The following is a 25,845-nucleotide window of genomic DNA, read 5'->3' as shown; positions in this document are numbered from 1 at the left end:
TGACCACCATCTACAATGTGGGTTAATTTACTGGCCCCTTTCAACTTATAAAGTTGCAGTGACTTGACGAGTGGCCCAAATTCCAGTTTGGCGCACACGAGCTTCCATACTCATCAGAATTCAGTGCTAACTGGCCCGGGCAGTCCCTGTCTGACCGACCTAGATCCCCGATGTGAGAAACCCATTTGGCTGCAGCCGTTTCACACTGGCCATGCAATGTCCACTTGCACCTTTTCAAGGGTTCCGGGACACACAAGTAAAAAAATAAAATAAATATATCTAATACTTATTTACGAAAGGCAACAGGAAAAATACACCTCCTGGTGACACAGCCTCTGCCAAAAGGCTGCCAAGAACTCCATTGTGAGGCCCTCCTCCTGCCAATGATGTGTTGCAGCGGGGCGGGCCTCTCTCTGTGCTCCAAGTATATGACGTCCAAGTCGAACAGTGTACTGAAAGAAGGGGACTCTTGGGTGGTCTGCAGAAGAGAGGGGGTCTCTCCATAGCCACTCACCAGGATCCCACTGTACTCGTGCCAGTGGACAACACTCCCAAGCCCATAGCCTCCAGTGTCCAGTCTCCAGAGCAGCTGGGTCACGGTCTATGAAGCAAGTCCTCCCACAGATGCCCACAACTCGGATCCTCTGAAAACAACACTCTGCTACCTGCGGGGCCTCTACTGCAACTTACTGTAATTGTCCCCCACCTTGAAGCTCGAAGAACAGGGCTCGGACAGTGTCTGAGCAGGCCCTGACTGAAATGAGGACCTCCAGTTGTGTGAAGGCTCCCATCCACCGGGGTGCTACTGGCTTGAGAGGCGTGAGCCACTCAGCTGGAACTGACTCTGAGATGTCCTGACACATGCTCTACACCCCTCTCATGCCCTGCAGCTGGAAACCCTGTACCTCCTCTGACAAACCTGTAAACACTATCCAGTCACCTAGAGAGCGCGCTGGACCTGCTGCCATGGGACCCTAGGAAACATGAGGCCGACTACCAACCAAGTGGCCTCTCTGAGTGCTAACCATGGGGTTCCAGACGAGGGGCTGCCGTAGGCGCTCCTCTGTGCACATCGGCTGTCGCTGCTCCAGGCCATGCCGTAAGAGCTCCCAAGAACGAAGCAAACTCACAGTGAAGTAGTCCTCCAGTCTCCTGCTCAAACCAACTCGGCGCATCTCTGTAAAGATCCATCTGGTCGAAGGTTGCCAAGGGCCTTGTAGCGCGGATAATGTGTCGTGCTCTCTACAGTGTGGGTGCCCCTCAGTGCAATGTGCGTGACAATCTCACTCAACAGATGGAAACTCACTCAAACAGAATGAAACACAGAAACAATGGATAACAACAGAACAATAGAGACACAACAGTGGACCAGAACATGTGGACTCGACTATCTCAAAGAACCATGTACAGACTCTGGCGTGGCAGCACCCTCAGCTCCAGCTCAGGATTCACAGGTACAAATGGGGGTGTCGAGGCTCAGATGTGCAGGGATGGTGAAGCAGTGCTCTGTGCAAGACTCGCTGCTCTCAACGACGATGTTGGACCAAAGGTGAAGCCGATGATGATAATGACCCAACGGCTCATAAATGTCAGCCACCTAAGCCAATCTCCAAAGTGAGTGGTGGTGGTGACCTGGCCACGATGTCCACTAGACCATCGTCCGTATCCTGCCACGTGTCATTGCCCAGCCCAGCCCATAGAGTCCGTCCAGAGTCCGACTAGTGTGAACCAGGCCAGACCAACCGTACTAACTGAGTGTCCTATGAAAGTGACACTGTAGCCTGCTACAGGTTGCCCGCCACAAGACCGCTCACCGTCTCGGTGAGAGGAAAATATTGAAAAACTAGGAGATACTGAAAAAATGTGAAATAAAACCAATCGGTACTGCATGTATATCTTTCTTGAAGCAGGTGCTTGGTCCACCCATGCAAGAAATGATTGCAACTGGCAAGAGAATTCAACTTTGGAGGAGGAGGTTTCTTTGCTCGATCACAACACAGGATGGCGGATTCTTATGCAGAGATGATGACAAAGAATTTAAAGAAGTTCCAAGTAGAGTGTGAAGAGCTGCAACAAACTCTTGGCACTTCTCAAGCTGAAAACCAATGAAGTGTAGTCGCTCTAAAGGAGGCATATGAGAGGCTCTTGAAGGAGTTGCAGAGGCCAGTCGTAGTTGTTGAGGAAGAGCATGAAGGGTTCACAAAGCAGATTGAAATGCAGACTTCTTGACACGAAGCAGAATGAAACGTAGACTCCTTGACGAGAATTTTTGGGTTGCAAAGGGAGCTTGAGGTTACTGAAGATGATCCCGTTTCTTGTTTCTGATACCTACTCTGTGGGTTCTGAAGATGGAAGAATCAAGTTCAGCGCCTCAGGAGATTCAATTAAATGTAAAACTTCTGGCTGATCCATCTCCAGTAACATGCCGGTAACTTTTCTTGCGTGATCCTGTTCTAAATGATCTACAAGTGGATACAGCTTCTCGCCCAACATCAATCTCTGTTGTTGAGGAGGAGCTGATGCTAAGGCTGATGCCAAAGCTGCAATCGGCATAAAGCTTGTATCAGATGTGCTCAAAGGCATTCCAGCCATTTCATAGCTATTGGCTCCTTGAAGAGATACTTCCTAGCCATTCCTAGACGTCTGAGAGTAGCGTAGTGGCCGGTTCCGCCACGAGAAATCATCTGCTGAGGCAGAAGCGGTTGCTGCTGAGGCTGGGTTTATTAGATAGGGCAGGGGTGGGCAGGGGCGAGGGGCTAGGGACTAGGGACTAGGGACTAGAGGCTAGGGGCTAGGGACTAGGGGCGAGGGGCTAGGGGCTAGGGGCGAGGGGCTAGGGACTAGGGACTAGGGGCGAGGGGCGAGGGGCTAGGGACTAGAGGCTAGAGGCTAGAGGCTAGGGGCTAGGAACGAGGGACTAGGGGCTAGGGGCAAGGGGCTAGGGGCGAGGGGCTAGGGGCTAGGGGCTAGGGACTAGGGACTAGAGGCTAGGGGCGAGGGGCTAGAGGCTAGGGGCTAGGGACTAGGGACTAGAGGCTAGGGGCGAGGGACTAGGGACCAGGACTAGGGGCAAGGGACTAGGGGCGAGGGGCGAGGGGGGAAGGGGGGCGAGGGCGAGGGGGAAGGGGAGGGTTAGGGTGAGGGACGAGGGGATGGGAAAGGGCGAGGGCGAGGGGAAAGGGGGAAGGTTAGGGCGAGGGCGAGGGTAGGGGCGAGGGCGAGGGGGAGGGTAGGGCGAGGGGAGGGGGAGGGATTAGCTCGAGGGTGAGGGGGAGATGGGAAGGGTAGGGTGATGGGTAGGGTGCAAATAAAGAGCACGTAGCTATCATGAACAAGAGAGATATCATGATCTTGGAGTTCATCTTGCAGGACGGGTTCAGTGAAGGGAGTTTGCTAGACACAGAGGAGAGCTTTGTTATGGTCTGAGAAGCAGACACCATAGGGGTTGATGTTTGAAGCAGAGTTACGCGGAACGGGAACGGCGACGGGCCTCCCTGCAGAACGGGGGAACGGGAATGGCGCGGAACGGGAACGGCGCGGAACGGCAGGCTAAAAAAACACCCAAATATTATTCTTTTTAGCGTTATGTGTTTGAATACAAGTAGTATTAGAGTCCTTTGACTCTAATACCCACAAAAAACACGATTCGAAGACCATTTAACCTTATTATGACTTGATTGGGATGTGAGGCGCCCAGAGTACATAGGCAGATGAACAACAATGAGCAAACACAATGCCCATAGTACATACACAATGCTCTCAAATAATTGCAAGAGTAGTAGTCAGAGATAACACTTTGGAATTAATTATGGCTAACATAGTAACAAGCCTCAAGGGCCGCCAGCGGCCAAGGTGCTACAAAAAAACCATAAGGGTTGCAAGGTTCAAACCAGACTTCAGTGACCACAATACCAAAAGACTGAAGGTGACAAATACCATAAAGATGCTAGTAGCTACAAATGGCAAAGAGGGCAAGGCTCAAGCAGCCATACAAAAAGGTGGATAAATGGCAGACTCAAGACTCAAGAGCCACTAGCTTGAGAGGCCTCCCAATCCGTAGTAGCCGGCTGTAAATCATGCACATCCTCCCATTCCTCATCATCGAGGTCTAGGTCCGGCTCGATCTCAGCCACAGATGAAGTACCTGGTGTTGGTGGATGTGCATCTCCACCCGCCTGAGAAGCCTCTTGCTCCATCTCCCACTGTGTAAAAGGATCTGTCTGTTTGTCTGTACTCTTGCAAAGCATTTTCAAATTTGCGCTGACGAAGACAAGATCATTAGCCTTCTCCACTCCAAGCCGATTTCTCTTCTTGGAAGCAATGTGGCTAAAGGTACTCCACAATTGCTCCAAGCATGAGGTACTAACTGACTGGCTGAGAATACGGATCGCCAATCTCTGAAGCTCAGGGCCATCATAGCCATAGTCCTCCCACCAAAGCACTGAACCTATTTTCCTGCGATCAATCTGAGCATCTGGACTGCCAAATGACCCTCGCATCTCTCTGTACTGTCTCAGCTGATCTCTGACAATGCGTCGCCCATCTCTGTCTAGAACCATCTTGTTTAAGATCTCTGTAAATTGGTTCATGACTTCCCTATCTGTCTCTTGCCCTGCACCTTGGAACTCTGGATCCACCATGTACGCTGCCCCGTGTAAAGGAGAGGCATATGAATTCCACCTCGAGCTGCAAAGCGCATGGATCTCCTCATATCGCTCTGCGTTTGGCTCAAGCTGTGCAAGCTGCTCAATCATGCGGTCCATTGCCTCATAAATCTTGCCAATGCAAGGATCCATGCCATCCAAAACTCGAAGCAAATGAACCACCGGTTTTACCTGTGCATCTAGACTCTTGAGCTCCTTCCAGAACTCAAGATCCTTTGCCTTATCCTTGCACAAAATCCCTGCAACTGTCTTTGCATAGGGGGAGGTGGTGAACTCATCACTGATGAAGACCTGTCGGACCGCATTTTGACATTCAGACAGCCTGCGTACAAGAAGAAAGTTGAATGCGAAGCGGGTATCTGAATACTTTAGAAGCACTTTGCCGCCCGACCTCTTGAGGTACTCACTCCGAACCAAGTTGTGATTGTTGATGAAAGTAACCATCTTCACTGCATCAGCAATGACTGGAGCATTCCAGTCTAACTTGCCGATGTCTTTTAGAAGGTTGTTCAAGCAGTGTGCCATGCAAAAGCACACTGTCACATGCGGATAGTGGCCCTCTATGATAGCTGCTGTTGCCCTGTTTGATGCCTCCCCATCTGTGACAAAGGCCACCACGTGTTGCTCACCGATGGTTTCTATGGCCGCTGTCCACTCTGCAGAGAGAACATCGGCGGACTTGCCACTCTCAGTGGCATCATGAGAGTGCACAAAGTACATCTCTCCACTGGAGTATGCGACGAGACCATGGATAGATCTCTTCCTTGTATCGCTCCACCCGTCAGCAATGAGGGAAACGCCATGTTTTGCCCAAAGACGCTGAATGTTGAGGGTTGCTTGCTCCACGATAGCCTTCTCTCGATCGAGCAAGGTGGTTCGGAGAGCCTCTGAAGATGGTGGCACATAGCCGGTGCCATACTCTCCTATCCGTTGCACCATGACTTTCCAATACTCCGACCTATTTCGATCAAACATAGAAGAGGTTAGTATCAAAAAAGTGGAAACGACGATAACGGAAGAAATGAGAGAGAAGATTGATGAATCATAAAACAATGAACATACCTCGCTACGACAAATGGGATATGGTCGTGATAGAAGAATCGGGCCACGGCCGCATCCACCTCTTCCTTCTTCTTTGGGTCCCAAGAGGTGGCAAGGGTCTTTTGGCGACGAATTGGACCTTTTGAAGATGCACCAACACCTACACCGGGTAGAGAGGAAGAAGGGAAAATGAGGGTCTTTGGATCAATACCTTTGCGTGCCGGCTTGGCTTTATGGTTGAATTGCCGATCCTTTTCCTCGAGCTCCTTCCTCTTCTCGATGGTTACGTTGGCACAAAATTTCACCTCATGTCCCGGCACTCGAAGAAAGTGTGCCCTCACTTTGTCATGCCCCCCTTTCCGCGTGTAAGAGCATAGCTTGCATCCCCATGCACGAGAACCTCCCGCCGCCGACAAGGTGCCCTCCGAGGTCACTTCATCCCACCACGACCATTCCTTCGCCTTTTGAGTGTTGCCCGCATGAACGGAGGGGGTTGAACGAGAAGAAGAGGCCATGGATGACGGATTATCCGTGAAAGAGAGAGCTTGATCTTGAACTTTGAGAGAGAGAGAGGGCTTGAGAGAGAGAGGCTTGCAGCTTGATTCCGTGAGAGCTTGAAAGAGAGCTTGAGCCTTGAGCCTTGAAAGTTGAGGGTTAGAACTTAGAAGTTAGCCCAAGAGAGAGAGAGGTTGAGAGCTTGAGCCTTGAGGCATGCTGCGGCGCCACACTATGGCTTGAGAGTTGAGAGCAAGCTAGGGAGAATGAGCTTGGCTTGAGAGTTGAGAGCAAGGCTCAAGCAAGGGAGAATGGGCCTTGAGGCTTGATGAGTGTGTGAAGAATGGGGGAGGAGGGGGGCATTATATACTTTTTTCATTGCTGAAAATGGCCGTTGGCTGCCCAACAGTCATTTTTTTAAATTTCAAAAACTGCTGTTGGGGCCGTTCCGTCCCGTTCCGTCCCGTTCCAGTCCGTTCCGGTGACAGCTTTCAGCCGGAACGCCGTTCCGTTCCGACGCGTTCCAGAAACCTCCAGCCGGCCGGAACGCCGTTCCGGTGTTCCAAGGCCCTATAATGCCGTTCCCCGGTAACTTTGGTTTGAAGGGGGGTGAACTGCTGTAAAAGAGATTTCTTACTGCTTTTATGCTTCTTCATAGGCTCAGGTGGCACATTAGATTGAGTTGCTGTGGAATCATTTGAAGAGGGTGTTCCTTCAGGCAAAGAGTGAATAGAGACTCCATAACAAGGCATAGATTTGGTAGCCTCCAACCACTCCAGCAGATCTTCGTCCGACCCTTCAGGTGTAGTAGGCTGTTCTTGTTCAGGGTTGGTTTCCATTGACAAAGAAACTTGCTGCACCGCTGGATCCATACCTCCTTCCAAAAGGATGGGTTGCATCGGGGAGCCAGAAGTTTGTATCCACATTGCGTCGTTTCCCCAATCATGAAGTGCTTTAGTGTGTCGCAGCCATGGTCTTCCAATGAGCAAAGGAAATCCGCCCTCAACCTGGGGAAGACGAACCACCACAAAATCCAAGTTAAAAGTAAAGTTTTGTACGTGCAGAGGCACATTGTCCACGATGCCCACTGGGTATACTGTTCGTTGATCGGCCAATGTAACTGTGAAGGGGGCAGGGCGAGTAGGTTGTAGACCTAGAGCTAACATAGTGAACTCGGGCATCAGGTTGATTCCAGATCCACCATCAACGATGACGCCAGATAGCTAGTGCCCAAGAATAGATACAGTGAGACGAGGACTTTTATAATCGGTGAGGGGAGCAGTTGGATAGGAAATCAAATAAAACTATGAGGGTTGTACAGGGAGGTGCCCACCACTAGGCCCAGCCCCCGGGTACAGAGACTGAATGACTGACAGGGTGTCACTTCTAAGTGTTGCGTTGAGCCTTAGCATGTCATATAGTGACACCTGCTGAAAAGTATTTTTCAAGATAGCTTCTGCTGTGGGCTTGTCGCCTTCAAACTGGGCTCCCTTTGGGACCTTAATCTGTTCCAAGTCAGCCACTGCTTCCAAGAAGGCTCCATCAATGTTAGATAACAGGGAAGTTCGTTTGCTCTGAACAATTTTGAAGGACTCGTCCTTTGGGTCAGGTAGACCAGATTGAGGAAGTGGGAACTGGCGAGGTGGACCTGTGGGCAGACTGAGACCAAGAGCTGCTCTTTGTGCCCGAGTAAGGACACCAGCAGGCTCCTCCACTTGCAGTGGCTTAACCACATGAGTAGCAGGTGATGGTTGAGGCATGGTGTTCACAGTAATCAAATTTATCTTCGGGAAGGTGAAATCTTGCTGGTTCTGAGTCGAGCCTGAAGACGTGAATGCCCTTTACGTGGGACAATCCTTACTGTAGTGATCCTTCGAATCAGGGCAATGACGACAAGGAGGGGACCCCTCAGGTAAAGGACACTTGCTCTAATAATGCCCATATTCTCCGCATCTGTAGCAGAGTATGGGCCGATTGGAAGGACGAAATGGGGGACGAGGTGGTTGTTGCATGGAGTTGGAGGCTGAAGTGTAGAAGCTTTGAGGGGTTGAGGTGGCATTAGCATTATAAAAACTTTGAGTCGGGAAAGTACTTGACATACCTTGGACAGCAAGGGTATTGAGCAAAGGTGGCATGTAGTTGGGATGGCCGTAGTGGGAAACCATGTTGGATGCTGGTGCTAACCCCTGTTGGAGTTTAGGACCAAGACTTTGCTGTATTTTGTGCAATCCCTTTATATAGTAGCAATCCTTATCTTCATGACCTGATTTTTCGCAGAAGTGGCAATAAGAGCGAAGGGGACAGTCCTGTGGAGGGTGTCCTGGAGAGCGGCATGAACTACACCATACCATAGCCTTAGTCTCCTGCTGAGACCTGAGCTCTTCTAACTCTCTTTTAAGTTGATCATAAGCCTCTTGATGTGGAGGCTTCTCTTGTCTGAGAGAGAAGGATCTCTCTTCTTGCAGGGCCCGCTGTAACTTTAGGGCTTCCAGTTCCCTTCGTAAAGAAGTCAAGGGGTTTGTTGGATTGTTCACGAGTACAGGGGCAGTATCTAACCTAGGAGAGTCAGTGAACTGCATTCTTGCTCCCTCTATTCTAGTAGCAGTAGCAACAAAGTCTTCCAGACTGGCTTCAGGACGGAGGCTTTCTCTGAGCTTTTGTTGAGAAGTCTTAGGCAGAGCCTTCTCCACCCACTTCTTCACCATGAATTCTCTTGGTTGCTGAGGCAGCTTGGCTATCAGGGACTTTGTTCTGGTCATGAGCTTTGCAAATGTCTCCTTGGGCTGGAGCAACAGGTTGGCCAACTCATCTAGAATCTTCTCTTGATAATCCCCTGGTCGGAAAGCTTCACAGAACTGCTGTCTTAACATGGTCCAAGTAGTAAAGTGGTTTTCAGCAAACTGACTGTACCATTTATCTGCGAGACCATCCAAGGTGGACGGAAAGAGCACCAGGTATGCATCTTCTCTATTGAGGCCACGACCTCTGCAAAGAGAGACAAACATCCGAGCATGGTCGTCTGCATCCTCTGTGGAGAGACCCTTAAAGGTAGGGAACTTGATGTTCACCTTTGCCAGAACACTTGTGAGCTCCTCCATGGCCTCTTGCTCCTGAGTCTGTTGCTCACTAGCTTGCTGTAACAAGATGGGGGAGAGCCTTACCGGAGAAGGTGACCTGGAGGATGTAGAACCGGTCGAAGGAATGGAGGTATCCGTATGAGTAGGTATGGGTGATGGGGTTAATATGCTTCTACTGGGCACCAAGGGTTGACGCCGTTTGTGGTAGTACTTCAGAGGACTCAGTAGTGCACTTTGACGCTCCAATGACCTCCTTGTATGTGTCATGCAGTAACCGCCAACCCCACCAAGCTTTGGGCAAGAAGACCTTCACTTGGGCAAGACAACCTTCACTTGGCTGAACATTGATCTAGACTCTACTAGACCAGGGCGAGTGACTAGACCACCTGGCCTGGACCAGGACGAGGAAGGACTAGACCAGGGACGAGAAGGACTAGACCAGGACGAGGACTGGGTGGACTAGGGCGAGAGAGGACCAGACCAGCAAGGCGAGAGACTAGACCAGCTAGATTAAGCTGTCAAGGGTGAAATTGGACCAGACCAACAGGCTGCACAAGCGAAGCGAAAAAACGAGCTACTCAATAGAGTGAGACTTCAGTTGAGGTCCCACCGTGATCGCCAAAATGAGAGAACCTGTAGCGCGGATAATATGTCGTGCTCTCTACAGTGTGGGTGCCCCTCAGTGCAATGTGCGTGACAATCTCACTCAATAGATGGAAACTCACTCAAATAGAATGAAACACAGAAACAATGGAGAACAACAGAACAACAGAGACACAACAGTGGACCAGAACATGTGGACTCGACTATCTCAAAGAACCATGTACAGATTCTGGCGTGGCAGCACCCTCAGCTCCAGCTCAGGATTCACAGGTACAAATGGGGATGTCGAGGCTCAGATGTGCAGGGATGGTGAAGCAGTGCTCTGTGCAAGACTCGCTGCTCTCGACAACGATGCTGGACCAAAGGTGAAGCCGATGATGATAATGACCCAACGGCTCATAAATGTCAGCCACCCCAGCCAATCTCCAAAGTGAGTGGTGGTGGTGACCTGGCCACGATGTCCACTAGACCATCGTCCGTATCCTGCCACGTGTCACTGCCCAGCCCAGCCCACAGAGTCTGTCCAGAGTCCGACTAGTGTGAACCAGGCCAAACCAACCGTACTAACTGAGTGTCCTATGAAAGTGACATTGTAGCCTGTTGCAGGCCTCCTGACTGAGGTACCTTGGCACGAAGCCTCTACAACAAGAACTCCTTCCAGGGCTCCTCACCTGGAAGAAGTCCTTTGACTATGAACTTCCCAAGAAGGGCTTTGCTCTGCTGTGCTGGATCAATGATCCCAAGCCCTCCCTGAGAACAAGGAAGTGTGATGACCGACCAAGCCACCTTGGCTCGGGCCATCTGAGTGTCACGTCCTGACCAAAGGAAGTTCCTGATCAGCCTCTCTACGTGGCTGATACAAGAACTCGAGACGATCCAGCAGGAAGTGATGTACCACATAGTCGCCAATAGCACTTGGTTGGAAACTACTACTCTACCAGCCAGTGAACGTCGTGCTGAGCTCCAGTGTAACAGCTTTCTCCTGATGGACAGGAGAAGAGGAGCAATCTGCTGCTCGGGAGACAAGTCCAAACCAACTTGACAACCCAAGTATCGAACTGCAGTCCCTGGGGGAATCCACCTGAAACCCTCTCCTGGCATCCAATCTGGCACAGGAGCACTACCAACCGAGAAAGCCATTGTATTTCTCCAGTTGATTAGTGCGCGCGATGCACAACAGGAGGTCTCCAAAGCCTGCTCATAGCTGAGAATATTGGCCTCCTGGCCATCTAAGTACAAGGCTTAGTCATCAGCAAACTCAGCGTCCAGTAGCTCATCTCCCCGAATAGGGAGTGCTAAGCCCCGAAGACTAACGTGCTGTGACACCAAAAATCTGCTCATCGCCTCCGCATAGAACAGAAAGAGAAAGGGGGCAAGAGGACAACCCTGTCTGACCGAGCGTGTGAGCATGAAGCGCTCACCTCTCCCTCCTCCCAAAAGCACCTGACTGTGAGCCTGTCTATACAAAGCTGACACCCCTCTGATCCAAGCATCTGAGGAGCCCATCCTGCGGAGAGTGCCCTCTAGAAAGTCCCAGTCAACTCGGTCGTATGCCTTCTCAAAATCTAGAAGAAGAATCACAAGGTCCTCACCACGGAGTCGTGCCTGGACAAAAGGCTCCCAGAAAGTAAAGATGTTGTCAAGGATACTGCGTTCCTTGACAAAACCTGTCTGAGTCCCATGTATACGGCTCTCTGAAAGTGGTTGAATCCTCAAACTCAGAGCCTTGGCAAGAATTTTGTAGGCTGAGTTGAGGATGATGATAGGGCGCCACTGTCGAATCTCATCCAAGGAGCCACCCTCCTTGGGAATGAGGTAGACCAGGCCCTCACTTATGCTGTCAGGCATCACTCTTGTGTGCAAAATGTACTGAAAAGCACGACAAAGATCTGGGCCAAGCAGGTCCCAGTACTCCAAGAAAACGCTGGGAGTCAACCGATCCTCACCTGGACAGCTACCACGAGGGAGGGCCCTAAGAGCCGTGTGCAGCTCCTCAAGCTGAAGTGGCATCTCTAGCCTCTGGCGCATCTCCTCTCTCACAAGACATGGCATCTGTGCCCAAACCTGCTCCCTGCATGCATCCTGCCGCTCTGACTGAGGCTGTGTCGACAGTAACTCACGGTAAAAGTCAGTAGCAACTGCACCCATATCCTCGGGCTCACAAGCAACTGACCCATCGGGCCTCCTCAGCTGAATGACCGTGGCATGCGAGTGCCGAGGTCCCACTGTCTCAAAAAAAGCACTAGTCACTCTGTCACCCACGTGAGTCTACTGAGATGCCTGTTGGTGAAAGGCAAACTCATGACGCCTCTCCTCTGTGCTAGCAAGCTCCTGTCGAGCCTGCTGTAACTGCTCCTCCAACCATGGACTGTCTGGATGTTGCTCCTGCATCCTCTGTAGTGAAGCAATGCCTTGTCTGAGACGCTGGACGCTGATCCGCCTCTCGCTGTAGCCCGGCGAGCCAGAGACTCCTGAAGAAAAAAGTGGCTAAGCTGAGCTAGGCTTGAGGCCACTCTGTCTGCAGGTGAAACCTGGTTGTCCATGCCCTCTGACCAGAGAGCCTCTACCCTCTCTCTGAGTGCCGAGTCCAACAAGACCCTCTCTGGGATGCGAAGCATCGTGCTCCCAATCCTCTGCCTGTCTGCCACCGTGAGGATCACTGGTGTTTGGTCCGAGAAGGCAGTCCCTGCCAGGATGCCCACTGAACCCCCCAAGTCACTGAAGTGGTCACTAGTGTAGAAGCGATCTATCCGCGATAGATTCACTCCTCCCACTCTGCGGTCCGATCTAGAGAAGGCAAGGCCTCACAAAACCAGAGTGCTGCCATGTATCCGAGACCCTCAAAGTCATACATAACCTCTCTGAAGCTGCCAGCTCGACTCCATGCACAGTAGCATGGCTGCCACCAATCCTGTCAGAAGGGTCCTCCAACATGTTGAAGTCCCCTGCTATGCACCAATGATCGGCCTGCGGCAAAGACTCAACAATCTGTGACCAAAACTCTGCACGATCACTCGCCACATTAGGCGCATAGATGTTCAGGAAGCCCACAAGGCCACCTTGGACCTGCATAGTAATCCACTGAGCCCTGCTTGGCACAATAATCCCTCTGCCCACAATGGCCTGTTGCAATGAGTCCGCAATAGTCATACATACCCCCCCTGGATGCCTCCAGGTCCAAAAGTAGCTGACCAAAAGGTATCATATCGTCCACGCAAAATCTGACCACATTGCCGAATGCGGCTCTCACTCAGATGGTGCTCCTGAAGCATAAGGCGATCAATCTCTCCTCCCACAAGGCAACGCTGAAGCTCCTGACACAATCGGCCCGGCTGTCGTTGAAACTGGGGCCCACCTAGTCCCTGCACGTTCCATGAGACGATCCTCATGGGGAGCGAGAGAGAACAGATGCTGCCGCAGCAGCAAGACGGGCTATCTTCAAGGGAGGCTTGGATGGGGAGTAATCCGCATCCGAGCATCCTCTAGATAGGCGTGACTGTAGTGAGTGCCTAGCCGAAGCCCAAGCAGAGCGAGCTGTGCATAAAGCAACCTCCTCTGTCGAGGAGTCCTCATGAATGTATACATAGAAAGGCAAACACTGCGTATCAGCAAAGAAGTACACCACAATGTGCCTACATCCTGCTGAGTCTGGGGGTGTCACCGCAAACTTGGCCAATGGCCACAAAGTCTGCAGCATATCTGTAACTCCAAGTTCTCCCATATGGTGAGAGAACTCTAAGACCTGTGTATGCAACCATCGCACCACTGAGTCGAGGGACCACTCTGTGTCGGCCCTACCACAGAGGGGGAAGGAGAAACCAACTGCTGAGTCCAAGGCCTGTGTCCCCCTAGCGGCGAGGAACATAACATGGACCCTGAAGCAGGCTGCCTCATGGTCTGCTGCGGAGTCGCCAAGAAAACGAGCGAACCCGTAGTCGAAGAAGTCCCATCGGCGTCGAATGTCAATGCTCGTCAGTCCACGAGGGATAGCTGCAAGGGAGGATGTCTGAATCTGCAAAGGGGGCCGCAAGAAAGGCTGACCCTCTCTCGTTAGGCGACTCGCGGCAAAGGCGCTGCGAAGAGACCTCCTAGCCGCCGGAGAAGGACCAGTCTCCTGAGCCGACTGTGAAACTGGAGCAGGAGCGGGGGGGAGAAGGAGCTGGGGAGAGTGGAGGAGAAGAGGGGCGAGATGGGGCGACAGAGGTAGAGGGGCGAGGTGGAGAGGTGACGGGAGCAGAAGGCGGGGAGGGTGAGGAAGAGGGGGGAACTCTGGGGGGGGGGGGGGAGTGGCTGTCGGGGGAGAAGCGGAGGTGGGGGCTGGCGCAGGGATCTCTTCTTGCTCAAGAGGACCAAAACGGTTCCCCGTGGGAACCCACTGCTGCTGAGTAGGCACCTGAGGGCCACTCTGAGTGCCAGGCTGACGCTGTGGCCCCTTGCGTCGTCGGCCATGGGCCTGCTACCACCCCTCCTCCGCTGGAGCCCCAGGCTCGGAGGGTGGCTCTGCATCTGCGCGCTGTGCCGCTGGCTGTGGTTGCGGGCCAGCCGTGGCAGGCTGGGATTGAGGCTGTGGTGCAGGTCGCGGCCTCCTCCGTGGACAGGCCTTCGCTAGATGGCCCATTTGTCGGCAAATGAAGCACTGGTTCGGGAGGCCTGAGTACACACTCTGTTGAAACCAACCCCCACTCACCCGAGGTAAAAGGATAACCTTCGGGTGCGTGTGGGTATCTCTGACCAAAATTCGAACTGAGGGAATGCCAGCCGCCTTGGCAGCTACTGATGCTGCCGTGCAAGGTGTGTGCAGGACAGTCCCAATGGCGGAACCGATCTTGGAAAGAAGTGGTAAGTACTCCCTCCGTAAACCCGGAAAGCAGACTGAGATGGGGATGTTTGCCTCCTCTACTAGAACATCCAAAGCTGGGTCAAAACCATGTCGCCACTGTCGAAAGTGGGCACGTGATGCTCGGATGGCCAGTGGACTCATAGCAATGACCTTGGACACCATCTCGGAGGACTCAAACTCGATCTGATAGTAACCCCGTCCGAGAATCTGGACATCCAAGATCTTGCTCACCTTTGCGAGAAGGCGGGCCTGGAGGAGGTCTCGCAGCTCTCCTCTGCTAGGTCGGGTGCCGAGAATCTTGCAGATGATCGAGGTCGCCTGCAATCGCTCTACCTCTGCGGCAAGGCTCGCTTGCTTTGTAGGCGAGAGAGCAAGTCGAATGGTGGACTCAGCGGGGTCGTGCGAGGGGGCTTCTGGCGAGTCCCTCTGTGGCAAAGCTGGAGTCTCCATCTGTGTCTACTGCTGTTGCGTAAGAAGGGGGCGACGGGAGGGTGCTGCAATTGGGCGCGCCAAACACTGCTCCAAAGAATTGAAACAGGTGTCGAAAATGCCGAGCTGCAGGGAGTTGCCGATGAGGAGGAACCCAACGGATAGGCTAGCGGGTTGAGGCGGGGGGGGGGGGGGGGGGGGGGGGGGGGGGTAGTGGGCTGGGGCAAGCGGACAGGCAGCGAACGGGCGCAAGGGATAAGGCGGCGGCAGCTGGGGCTGAGGGCGGGTGGACGGGCAGGGACAAAGGCAACGCGAGGGGGGGCAGCGGGGGTTGAGGTCAGGCGGGAGGCAGCCAGCTGAGGATAAGGCAGCGCTGGGGGGGGGGGGGTTGGGGTGGGTGCGATGGCGCAGCGGGGCTAACACAGCAGCAACGAGCGTGTCATTTTTTTCAACCGCTTGATTCTTGATATTGCTCTACCTACTTTTGTTGAAAAGTCACTTAAATTAATAAGTGAAAAATGTCAAAAATAGGGAAAATAGGCTAAATGCACTGGAAAATTGCCGTGCTGGAATCTGATGGATTCTGATGGGAATACTGATGATCATGATGTGGGCAACCAGAGGATATGCATCTACACTAAGTGACTGGGCATGCACAGTCTGCGAATAGACTCACAAAAGTGCCAAATCACTTCTAAATCTAGACTGACTGGATTGACTGAACCCTTGTCGTGGTGTAGCTTGTCCACGGACACATAGGGTTGGATGTGTCACGTGACATCCCCTCCTTTTCAAAGTGAGGTACTGGTACCGAACTGTATGGCGTCGAGGGAGATGACCAAAAGCATCCGGAATCCTAGAAGGGACTCTTCGCCGGCCCACTCTGATGCGTGGGTCGTGCGATACTTGAACTTCATAAAGGTGTGCAAAGCTTGCTTATTTGGGCCGTGCCGAAAGCGACACAGTCTTCTGCGTTTCCTTTCTTGCTTCAACTTCGTCTAGAGTCATGCTTCTTTCGTCTTCAAGAATCTCCATGGCTGAAAATTCTTGAAACCATTTCCAACACAAAAACATGAACATACCTATTCCATGTAAAGTGAGTGGAAAAATCTTGTCTTTCTCAAAGTCTGTGCATGCAATGTAGATGAACCAATAGACGGAGTGCCAAACCGTTCACCACACACATGCAAACAATGAGATCGAATCTTTCTCTTATGATCTAGAGCAATCAACTGTGGCAATTCACAACGGAAATGCCCATGCTTGGTGCTCATACTGTCATGTGCTCGCTCTACGAATGTGTCATGCCAAGGAAGAGACATGGAATGTGACTTCCTTGAATGCATACTTTTCAGCTTTTCATGAACAATCCGCATACATTTGTGCTCATTCATGAGTGAAACGTGTTCAACGTACAATATGTCATGCCTAGTAAAAGGGATCACAGAAAGACGCTGACTAAAATATAGGAAACGATCACGAATGAAACACTTGAACAATGCGTGTGTATCAATCATGCGAACACATAATACTTTCTGTGAGGGTTCTTTGGTCCTAGGCTCGAGAGCCAAGATCGGTTCTTCCTGAAGGATCGAATTGTGCTGTGGGGGTTCGTTGAACCTCGACTCAAAAGCCAAGATCGGTTCTTCGTGATTGATCGAATCTACAACGAGGTTAGCTTCGCTAGAAAAAAGCATGCACTATCACATCATCCTTGTGAACAATCACATCATTTTCATGCAACTCATCATGATTGTGAGAAATCACATCTTGAGCATGCAAATCATGATGCTTGTCATTGTCAATCAAATTATCATCATGCTTCTCATAATCATCCAAAACATCATGCTCATCATTATCATTCAAATCATCATGCTTATCAGCATGCAAATCCTGTGTATCATGCTTGGGAGAAGAAGAGACTGAGAGAGTCTCCGTCTCCTGATCCTGTTGCATCTGTGCCTGCATTTGAGAAAAGAGTCGCAACATCTCTTGCATTCTTGCTTTGGTCTCGCGATCAAATTCTGCTTGTCTTGCTTTGTTCTCACGATCAAATTTGGCTTGACTTTCTTCTTCTACCAAGTCGTGCTTACGCTCTATGGTTGCCATTTCTTCTTCGTAGTCACGATCTGTGGCTGCCATTTCTTCTTCGTAGGCCTTTCTGTCTGCTTCTCTTTCTTGGTCCAACTCCTCCATAGGAGTTAGCGCAATCCTTGACGTAGATGGGGAAGGGGGAGGGTTGGAAAAACCTCCTGGTGGGCTGCTGTCGCCAGTTGCTCTGCAAAATGCAAAACGCTAGGATGCTCTGAGGTTCTGCTGTCACTGGAATCTGCAAAAGCAAATCGCTGGCTGATCTGTGATGAAAATGCTAGGTGATGGCTTTGCTCCAAAAACGCTAGGTCTCCTGGGGGGTTCTGCTGAGAAGTTGCCTGTTGAGCGTGGAGCTCTTGCTGCCTCTTCTGCCATTTAGTGCTAACTTTGGTTTGCTTATATATTTTCTTACCCAAATTACCCTATCTACTTTTGTTGGAAAGTCACTTAAATTAATAAGTGAAAAATGTCAAAAATAGGGAAAATAGGCTAAATGCACTGGAAAATTTCCCTGCTGGAATCTGATGGATTCTGATGGGAATACTGATGATCATGCTGTGTACAACCAGAGGATATGCATCTACACTAAGTGACTGGGCATGCACGGTCTGCGAACAGACTCACAAAAGTGCCAAATCACTTCTAAATCTAGAGTGACTGGATTGACTGAACCCTTGTCGTGCTGTAGCTTGTCCACGGACACAGGGTTGGATGTGTCACGTGATAGACAATCATGCATAAACCCAAAGAACTGTACATACAGATGAATAGCCCTTGAGTTAGGCATCACGGCTCTTTGTTCAAAAGGGGGGAGAGGTGCATGAGACCAGAATCATCGTGCTACATAAGACAGAGGGGAAGGCAAGCTTTGTATTTAACCTGTGAACTACTCATACACACATTGTAGCTTCACAATGTGGTTTAAATTACCTCGAGAGATTGATTTTTGGCGGCCCTTCTTGCTGAGATGTCTTGTAGAATGGCTCTGGAGCTGACACATGTCCACTTTTCCCTTTTGGTTTAAATTCCTAGTACCCACCCACTTATGACGTCTCAATGAGGGGCCTAAATGACTTTAACTAAGCCTAGCCACCCTTTTACCAGTCAGATTTCAGTGCCGATCAGCCCAACCATCTCGTGGCTGCCTGGCCTTCACTGCTGCGAGTGAAACACTCTGCCATCGGCCGTTTCACAATGGCCATACAATGTCCGGCTATTTGTGACTTCAAAAAGAGGATCCCAAAATTAAATAAAAATCAAGGAAAGGAAACCAAAAATTAAGGTTATTGTTTGTCACAGTCTCGTGACAGCTTACGCAACTATCACCGAACTGTGCATGGGGATATAGAATCCTGTTCAAACTTTGTTATAAATCGATAACCTTTCTGTTCTTTTTTATTTATTTTTTCCTATTTCTATCAATAATGTTTGGGTTTCTTCTGCTTTAAAACTTCTCAAGTTTTTCCTAATACTATCTTGGCTTCTCTCCTCACCTTTCATACTGATATCTAGTGCGAAGTCTTTTCAATCACGTTACAAGATCTTCATTAATTAGTTCATTTGAACACAATGTTGTGTGCGATGTGTTACGGTTATAACGGTTGCAAATTAGACAGGAAAATACTGGTTAATTGCCTTGGTACTCATCTTTCTTAGACTACAAGAAGGGGATGTGTCTATCCTTCACAATTTTAGCAACCTTCCTAGCCGTCTTTTCCGAACGTGGGAGTCTTTAGGAATATGGTGCAACCATCTGACCCTGATCGAGTGCAACCACCTTTGCCATTGCGGTTGCCCCCACCTCCCCTACCACCATCGCCGGCGCCACTAGGCTATAATGGTTGGAGCCCGTATGGATACCCTTATTATCCGTACTTGGGATTTGTGCCTAACCAACCGAAAGATTTCAAGGATGGTGGCACGACAATCAATTTTTCACCTTCTCCGGGGTGAATATCGGAAGAAAGCATTGCAGTGCCTACATCAATTTGACAACATCTATGCTATGGGGAACTATAGAGAAGAATCCAAGATTTCTTGAGGAGTGGGGTTTATGTAGTGGTTGAGTTTAATCGCGACACAACTGCATGCTCCAAGGACGTGACAAGCTTTCAAGACAATATTTGCACGCAGTTATATGACTTCTCTCTTTGAAGTCCAGATCTCGTTGGAATGGGGCGACTTGAAAATTCTCGCCATAGAAACCATGGAAGACCAATACAAATGTAACAAACTTGGACACCCCAAGTCAAGATTCTACCGCGACACAACAGAGATTCAATTTAAAACAGTTCACAATTCACACTTGAGTCGACATGGCTTGGCGTAGTTCCGTGCCTAGAGATATTGGCCCCAAAGACTGACGCCCCTTTCGGTATTTCTTTTTGTATTAATCTGTGTTCAAAGTACAAGAGAGTGGGTAGGTGCTCATCCTCAGACTCTGCGTCCAGATGCTCTGAGAAGTGAGGGCCTAACCACTTATTTATTGGTTACAAAGGATGTGCAAAAGCAGAGCCCCAAGAGCTGTCAACTTTATAAAAGCTTTTAAAAATAAAGCAACTGGCCCAAAAGCCTTGCTAAATTAAAGCATCCAATCCTCAAAAGCTTGCGTAGAATCAGCCAGCGCGAAAGCAGGGTCTCCGTACTGCTGTCCGTACACTCTGCCACATCAGCATGCCAGCTGATTTTGCACCGCAAATTCCGGGACCTCCGTACGTACTACAGTAGCCTGTCAACGCTTTTTGCGGGTGTGTGTGTACCGAGGTCTGTTGCCACTCTGCCCAGGGCCATGCCACGTCACCGATTTGTGACATACCCCCCTCTTGAAAGCATTGTAATCGCCCTCGATTACGCCTGCAAAACAGACAGAGGCCATAAACTATCTTAGTAGACACTGTCTGTTAGTACCAACACACTAGGCACAACACATCTAGCACATGTACCAATTGATAGTCACATCACAGACATCACTTGACATCACAGGACATCACATGACAAATCACATTAAAAAATCATTCTAAATCTCAGACCATGATTAATCGGCAACGTATTTAGCAATCGCATCTAGATCTAGTCGGGACCTCATAGATGCCCGGTTAACTAATCCATATTGCAATCATGTCTATAGAGATTTATGAGACCGAATTGCTGCAATCATTTCGTCTATTCATATTCATTATCGAAAATTCCAATTCACAAAGTCATACAGTAGAATACTGTCAGCTCAGCAGTATCCTTGAAACCCAAAGGGACATCAGTGACTCTATATAAAAAATCGGAGCAACCTGTCCACAAAGGAGCGAAGTGACTCTCTTCTTGTGCAAACCCGCTGCACTAGATTCGCCCATGCTGAAATCGAGGTTCTATCGGAGTAGACTATGCTAAACCGAATGCTTTAAGGTAAAGGTTCACAATTTGAGGAGTATGTGCTAGGTCCTCCTCCATCCACTTCTCCATCCACAATTTGAGGAGTATGTGCTAGGTCCTCCTCCTCCATCCACTTCGCATCCAATGCGGGATAGTTCTTGAATTTAACCAAGAACCGCCTCATCACTTGCCTCATCACTTTACCTTTAATCTCTCTATCTTTATGTGCCAATATTTGTTCTGGAACGAGTAACTCCTCGCTTTTCTCCACTTCGGGTTGCTCATTTGGCTCCCCATCATTGGACACATCGCCTTTAAAAGGCTTCAAGAGACTCGCATGAAAAGCATTGTAAATTCTCCAAGTATCCGGCAGCTTCAGTCTAAAGGAGACATCATTTATCTTTTCTTTTATCTGGAAAGGTCCATAGTATCTCATGCTAAGCTTTGGAAAAAGCCGCTCCTTTCTCCTTTTCTTTCTCAGGCGTGCCTTCTCAAAACGTAAGAGCACCCAATCGTCTTCCTTTAATTTCAAATTGCGATGGTGTCGATCTGCTGCCTTTTTGTCTTTCCTGAGATTTCTCTAAAGCCTCTGGACCTTGGCAAAAGCAATGTCCCAAGTCCTTCATGTATTGGTTGGCTTCAAAAATCTTATCTTTTGTGCTTAGGAAGGGTGGAACCTGCGTAGCACCTTCAATAATCTCAAATGGCGCCTTTCCCATCGAAGAGTGGATCGTGTTATTATAGGCAAATTCCACCAAAGGCAAAAACTTTTCCCATTGAGTCTTCTGATCCGAAATGTAAGACCTCAATAAATCCAGTATGATTGAATTTGCAATCTCAGATTGCCAATCTGTTTGCGGGTGGAAAGATGATGAGAATTGCAACCGTGTGCCAATGTTCTCCTAAATAGCCTTCCAAAACAAACTCGTAAATCGGGGATCTTTGTCAGAGACAATTGCCTCAGGCATGCCATGTAATCTGAATATCTGGGCAATGAACAATCTCGCTAAATGATCTGGCTTGACTGTTTTCTTCACTTGAATGAAATGAGCTTGCTTGCTACATCTGTCAATAACAGTTCAGATACCATCGTGCCCACTCTGTGTCTTCGGGAGATAAAAAATGAAATCCATTGGAATACTTTCCGAGGGGCGGGTGGGAATGGGTAAAAGTGTTGCTAAATTGGCTATATCTTACAGAAAAATAATTCTAAATGAATTATTGGATTTATAAGTGAGAGGGTTTTCTCGCTTGGAACACCAAGGAAAAAATAATTCTAAATGAATTATTGGAATTTTAAGTGAGAGGGTTTTTCTCACTGGAGACATCTGAGTACAGAGTATTCCTAGTGCGTCATTTCAAGTAATGACGGGAACACTGAGAACGGGAATATCTGTAAGGCCACCAGGAACGGGTACTTCTGATGCGTCACATCGGATGGGTGACAGGGAGCATCGGAAAGAAGTATCTGACCATCCGGGAACGGACATCTCTGATGCATCATAGGATGGGTGACATAGAGCATCGTGAAGGAGATTGTACCGTAAGTTCGGTAGGAAAGGACTAGGTGATGGGTATTCCTGATGCGTCACAAGGTGGGTGACGGGTGCATCGGAAAGGGAATATCCATAGTCGGGAGGAAATTCCAAACTGTGTTAGAATTGTGCACAAGGAAAAAGCAAGCACTTGAATGAAGATGGGTTCAGAGGAAACTTTGAGGAAAAACAGATGCTTTCTGAGAAAGCGGGATTGCTTTTCGGAAAAGCAGATGCTTTCCCGCGAGGAAGTTTATGTTTGCATTGTAATTGTGCGTGTGATTGCATCCAGGGACGCCTGGGAAGTGCTGTGAGAGCATTGTTTTTAACTGATAAGGTTTTATTGAGTTTTTGGGCAGGTTCAGAGTAACTTTTTAAAATACGCCGGCCGCCATTTAATAAGTGGGCAGCCATCTGATAAATAAGGCAACAGATCAGCTAGCGTTTTCTCTCTCTCTTTTTCTGGCAAAACGGGAAAAAAAAAAAAAAAAACGGTCGCGATCTCTACGCGAGCAGCTATTCGTGCCTATAAAAGCATTACATGCCCTCACTCAGAGAGGAGGACCAATCTTTGCAAGGAGGAGATGCTACTGCAGATTTCAGCCGTAAAGAAGACGTTGCCGGTGATGCCCATGGCTGCCCCAAGTGTACCAAATGTCGCCAAGACCCAGTGCGCGAGTTCCCTCGCGAAGAAGTGCCTACGAAGCGTGTTTCCATCGCGACAAGTTGCTGTTTTTCTCTGTTTTCAGCCCACAAACGTCGTAGACGGGGCTGATTTACGAGAAGGAACCCGAGAACACACCTCTTTTGTGTGTAGGATTGAAAGAGAGGATTTTCTGTGGAGAGATCTCTTCTGAGGAATTGCTTTTCGAGAATCGAGTTGCGTTTCGAGCGTCGAGACTTTGAAGGTAACGATTTTCATGTTCTGATCTTTGAGTATTTGATTGCAGGTGTACTTCCTCTTCGTGAGGGAGAAGGAGCAAAGGAAGGCATGAGCCTCTGTAGGAGAAAAGCGCTCTGAGGAACTAGAGCCAGATCAGCCCAAGGGTTTCGTACCCGAGTTTGGGAAGTAGATCCACGGATTGGAGAGAGGTAGTCTCTCAAGTTGTGATCCGGAAGTTGGGATTCCCAAGTAAGAACTTCGTGTCTGGGAAAGCAGAGTTGTTCTGCGGGAAGAGGACTCTGGAAAGAGAGTGGGAAAAGAGTTGTAGGGATGCCATGCCCTGAGTCTGGAAGGTGAGATCGAGAGGCGAGAACCTTGATTCTCGAGGAATTGTAATAAGGAACGGAAGTTCCTTGGAATAGGGTTTTGCCCTAGGAATTGGAAGCTGAGGCTTCCAAGAACCATCAAGTCTTATTCTAGAACGAACGTGGTAATACGTTCGGTTCAAGTGCTTGTATAGACTTCTCCTCAGTAATAAAGATACTATTACGGGGGGGGGGGGGGACCAACCCATCTTTTGGTCCCCAGTATTGTGTCGATCTTCTCACTCTCTATCTCTCTCTCTATTTATTTCTCTCTATATCCTCTGGCTTCAGTAATAAGTGATAAATCCTATTTATCTGAATGTATTTTATATTGTTATGCGCTCCCGTTTGTGACAAAAAGGCTGTAACAATCCTTGTCCTTTATGCCTGTCAAATTTGACCTTCTGGCATACCAAGCAACTGCGTACAAAATCGTCCACATCCTTCTTGAGTCTCGGTCAAAAGAAGTAACGCTTGACACCTTTCAAGGTGGTATCAATGCTGCGGTGACCCGTAAATGGTGGGCAGTGGCATTCGGTTAGAACCTTTTTCCTCAACGGCTGTGTAACACACAACATCGTCTTCTTCATCAAGTAGCCATCTCGAATGGAATATCCCGCTACTATCTTCCCATTCTGTATTCGACTGAATACATCTAAAAAATCTGGATCTGTGGCGTACTGATCGACCATGTTCTCGAAGCTTCTATGATGAATCGTGGAAATAGCCAAGACCAACGGCTTCCGCGACAAAGCATCTGCCACCAAGTTTTTCTGTCCCTGCACATGGACAATCTTGAAGTGAAACTGTGACAAGATGTTAGCCCACTACATCTGCTTTTCCGATAGCTGCTTCTATGACAAGAAGTAGCGTAAACTTTGATGATCAGTGAAGAGTGTAAAATCGGCTCGGACTAGGTAATGTCGCCACTGAGTAAGAGCGTGGATAACCGCCAAAAGCTCTTTCTCATATATCTGTGCTGTCAATTTCGGCCTTGAAAACAATTGGCTCTCATAGGCAATGACGTGGCCTTCTTGCATTAAGACTGCACCTAGACTACGACCACAAGCATCACAATATACTTTGAATGGCTTTTGCAAATGCGGCAAAGTCAAAACTGGTCTTGTAGTCAATTTCTTTTTCAATGTCTGAAAGGAAGTCACCTCTGTGGGTCCCCACGAGAAAGGGACTCCTTTCTGTGTCAAGATATGCAAAGGGGAAGCAACCTGTGCAAAGTTGCTAATGAACCGCCGGTAGTAAGAACATAAGCCCAAGAAACTTCTAACTTCATGGACATTCTTCAAATCGGGGCCAATCACGTATAGTCTCAATCTTGGCCGGGTCCATCTGCACTCGTGGTGCTGAGACAATGTGTCCCAAAAAGTGTATCTCTGATAAGAAAAATTCACTTTTCTTTGCATTGATCACCAACTTGTGATCTCGCAATGCCTGAAAGACCTATAGCAGATGTTCTCTATGTTCTGCCTCATCATTTGAGAAGACAATAATGTCATTAAAGAAAGTGCCAACAAAAGATCTGTACTCTCTGAAAATCCTGTCCATCATTCGGTTAAAAGTCACTGGAGCATTGATGAGGCCAAAAGGCATCACCAAAAATTCGAATAAATTGAAGCTCGTCCGAAAAGCTATCTTGTAGACATCTCCCGGCGCGATTCAGATCTAATGATATCCGCTTTTCAAATCGACCTTGCTGAAACAAGAGAATCCCCGTAATCCGTCAAGAATATCATCGATCCTTGAAATCGGAAATCTGTTCTTGATGGTGATTTTATTGAAAGCTTTGTAATCAATGCACATTCTCCAAGATCCCCAAGGGCCTGCGAGGCGAGTCACCATCCGCTCGTCCTGAGGATCATACCATTGATCTGATACCTGGAAGCACACCACGGAACCGGCCACCTTACTGTGTGAGCCGAGTCCAGAACGAAGAAATTATGAACCAAGTGAAAGACCTCTTGGAAAAGAGTCTTGTCCAGTCTAGTACTTCAACCGTATCGCTCTCCAGTGTTGTTGGTTTTGAAGAAAGACGGATCTTGGAGAATGTGCATCGATTATAGAGGTCTCAACAAAATCACCATGAAGAACAGATTTCCGATATCTAGAATCGATGATATACTTGACAGATTACAGGGATCATCGTGCTTTAGCAGGATCGATTTGGAGAGCGGATATCATCAGATCCGAATCGCACCGGGAGACGTCTACAAGATAGCCTTTCGGACGACTTTTGGGTTATTTGAGTTTTTGGTGATGCCTTTTGGCTTAACCAATGCTATTGCGACATTTAACCGAATGATGGACAAGATTTTTCGAGAGTACAGACTATTTGTTGACACTTTCTTCGACGATATCATTATTTTCTCCAAGGGTGTGGCAGAACATAGAGAACATCTGCTTTAGGTCTTTCAGGCATTACAAGATCACAAGTTGCTGAT

General features: G+C 49.0%; 1 protein-coding gene across 2 annotated transcripts in view; it reads left to right on the top strand.

Moving 5' to 3' along the window:
* LOC147419782 (uncharacterized) overlaps nucleotides 1-25,845 on the top strand; it is a 130,987-nt gene that overhangs the window by 56,389 nt on the left and 48,753 nt on the right. The window lies entirely within an intron of this gene.

The sequence above is a fragment of the Adiantum capillus-veneris genome, chromosome 29 (genome assembly GCF_014529385.1).
Source record: "Adiantum capillus-veneris isolate H3 chromosome 29, ASM1452938v2, whole genome shotgun sequence".
Taxonomy (NCBI): Eukaryota; Viridiplantae; Streptophyta; class Polypodiopsida; order Polypodiales; family Pteridaceae; genus Adiantum; species Adiantum capillus-veneris.
This window is presented reverse-complemented; position numbering and strand designations above follow the sequence as displayed.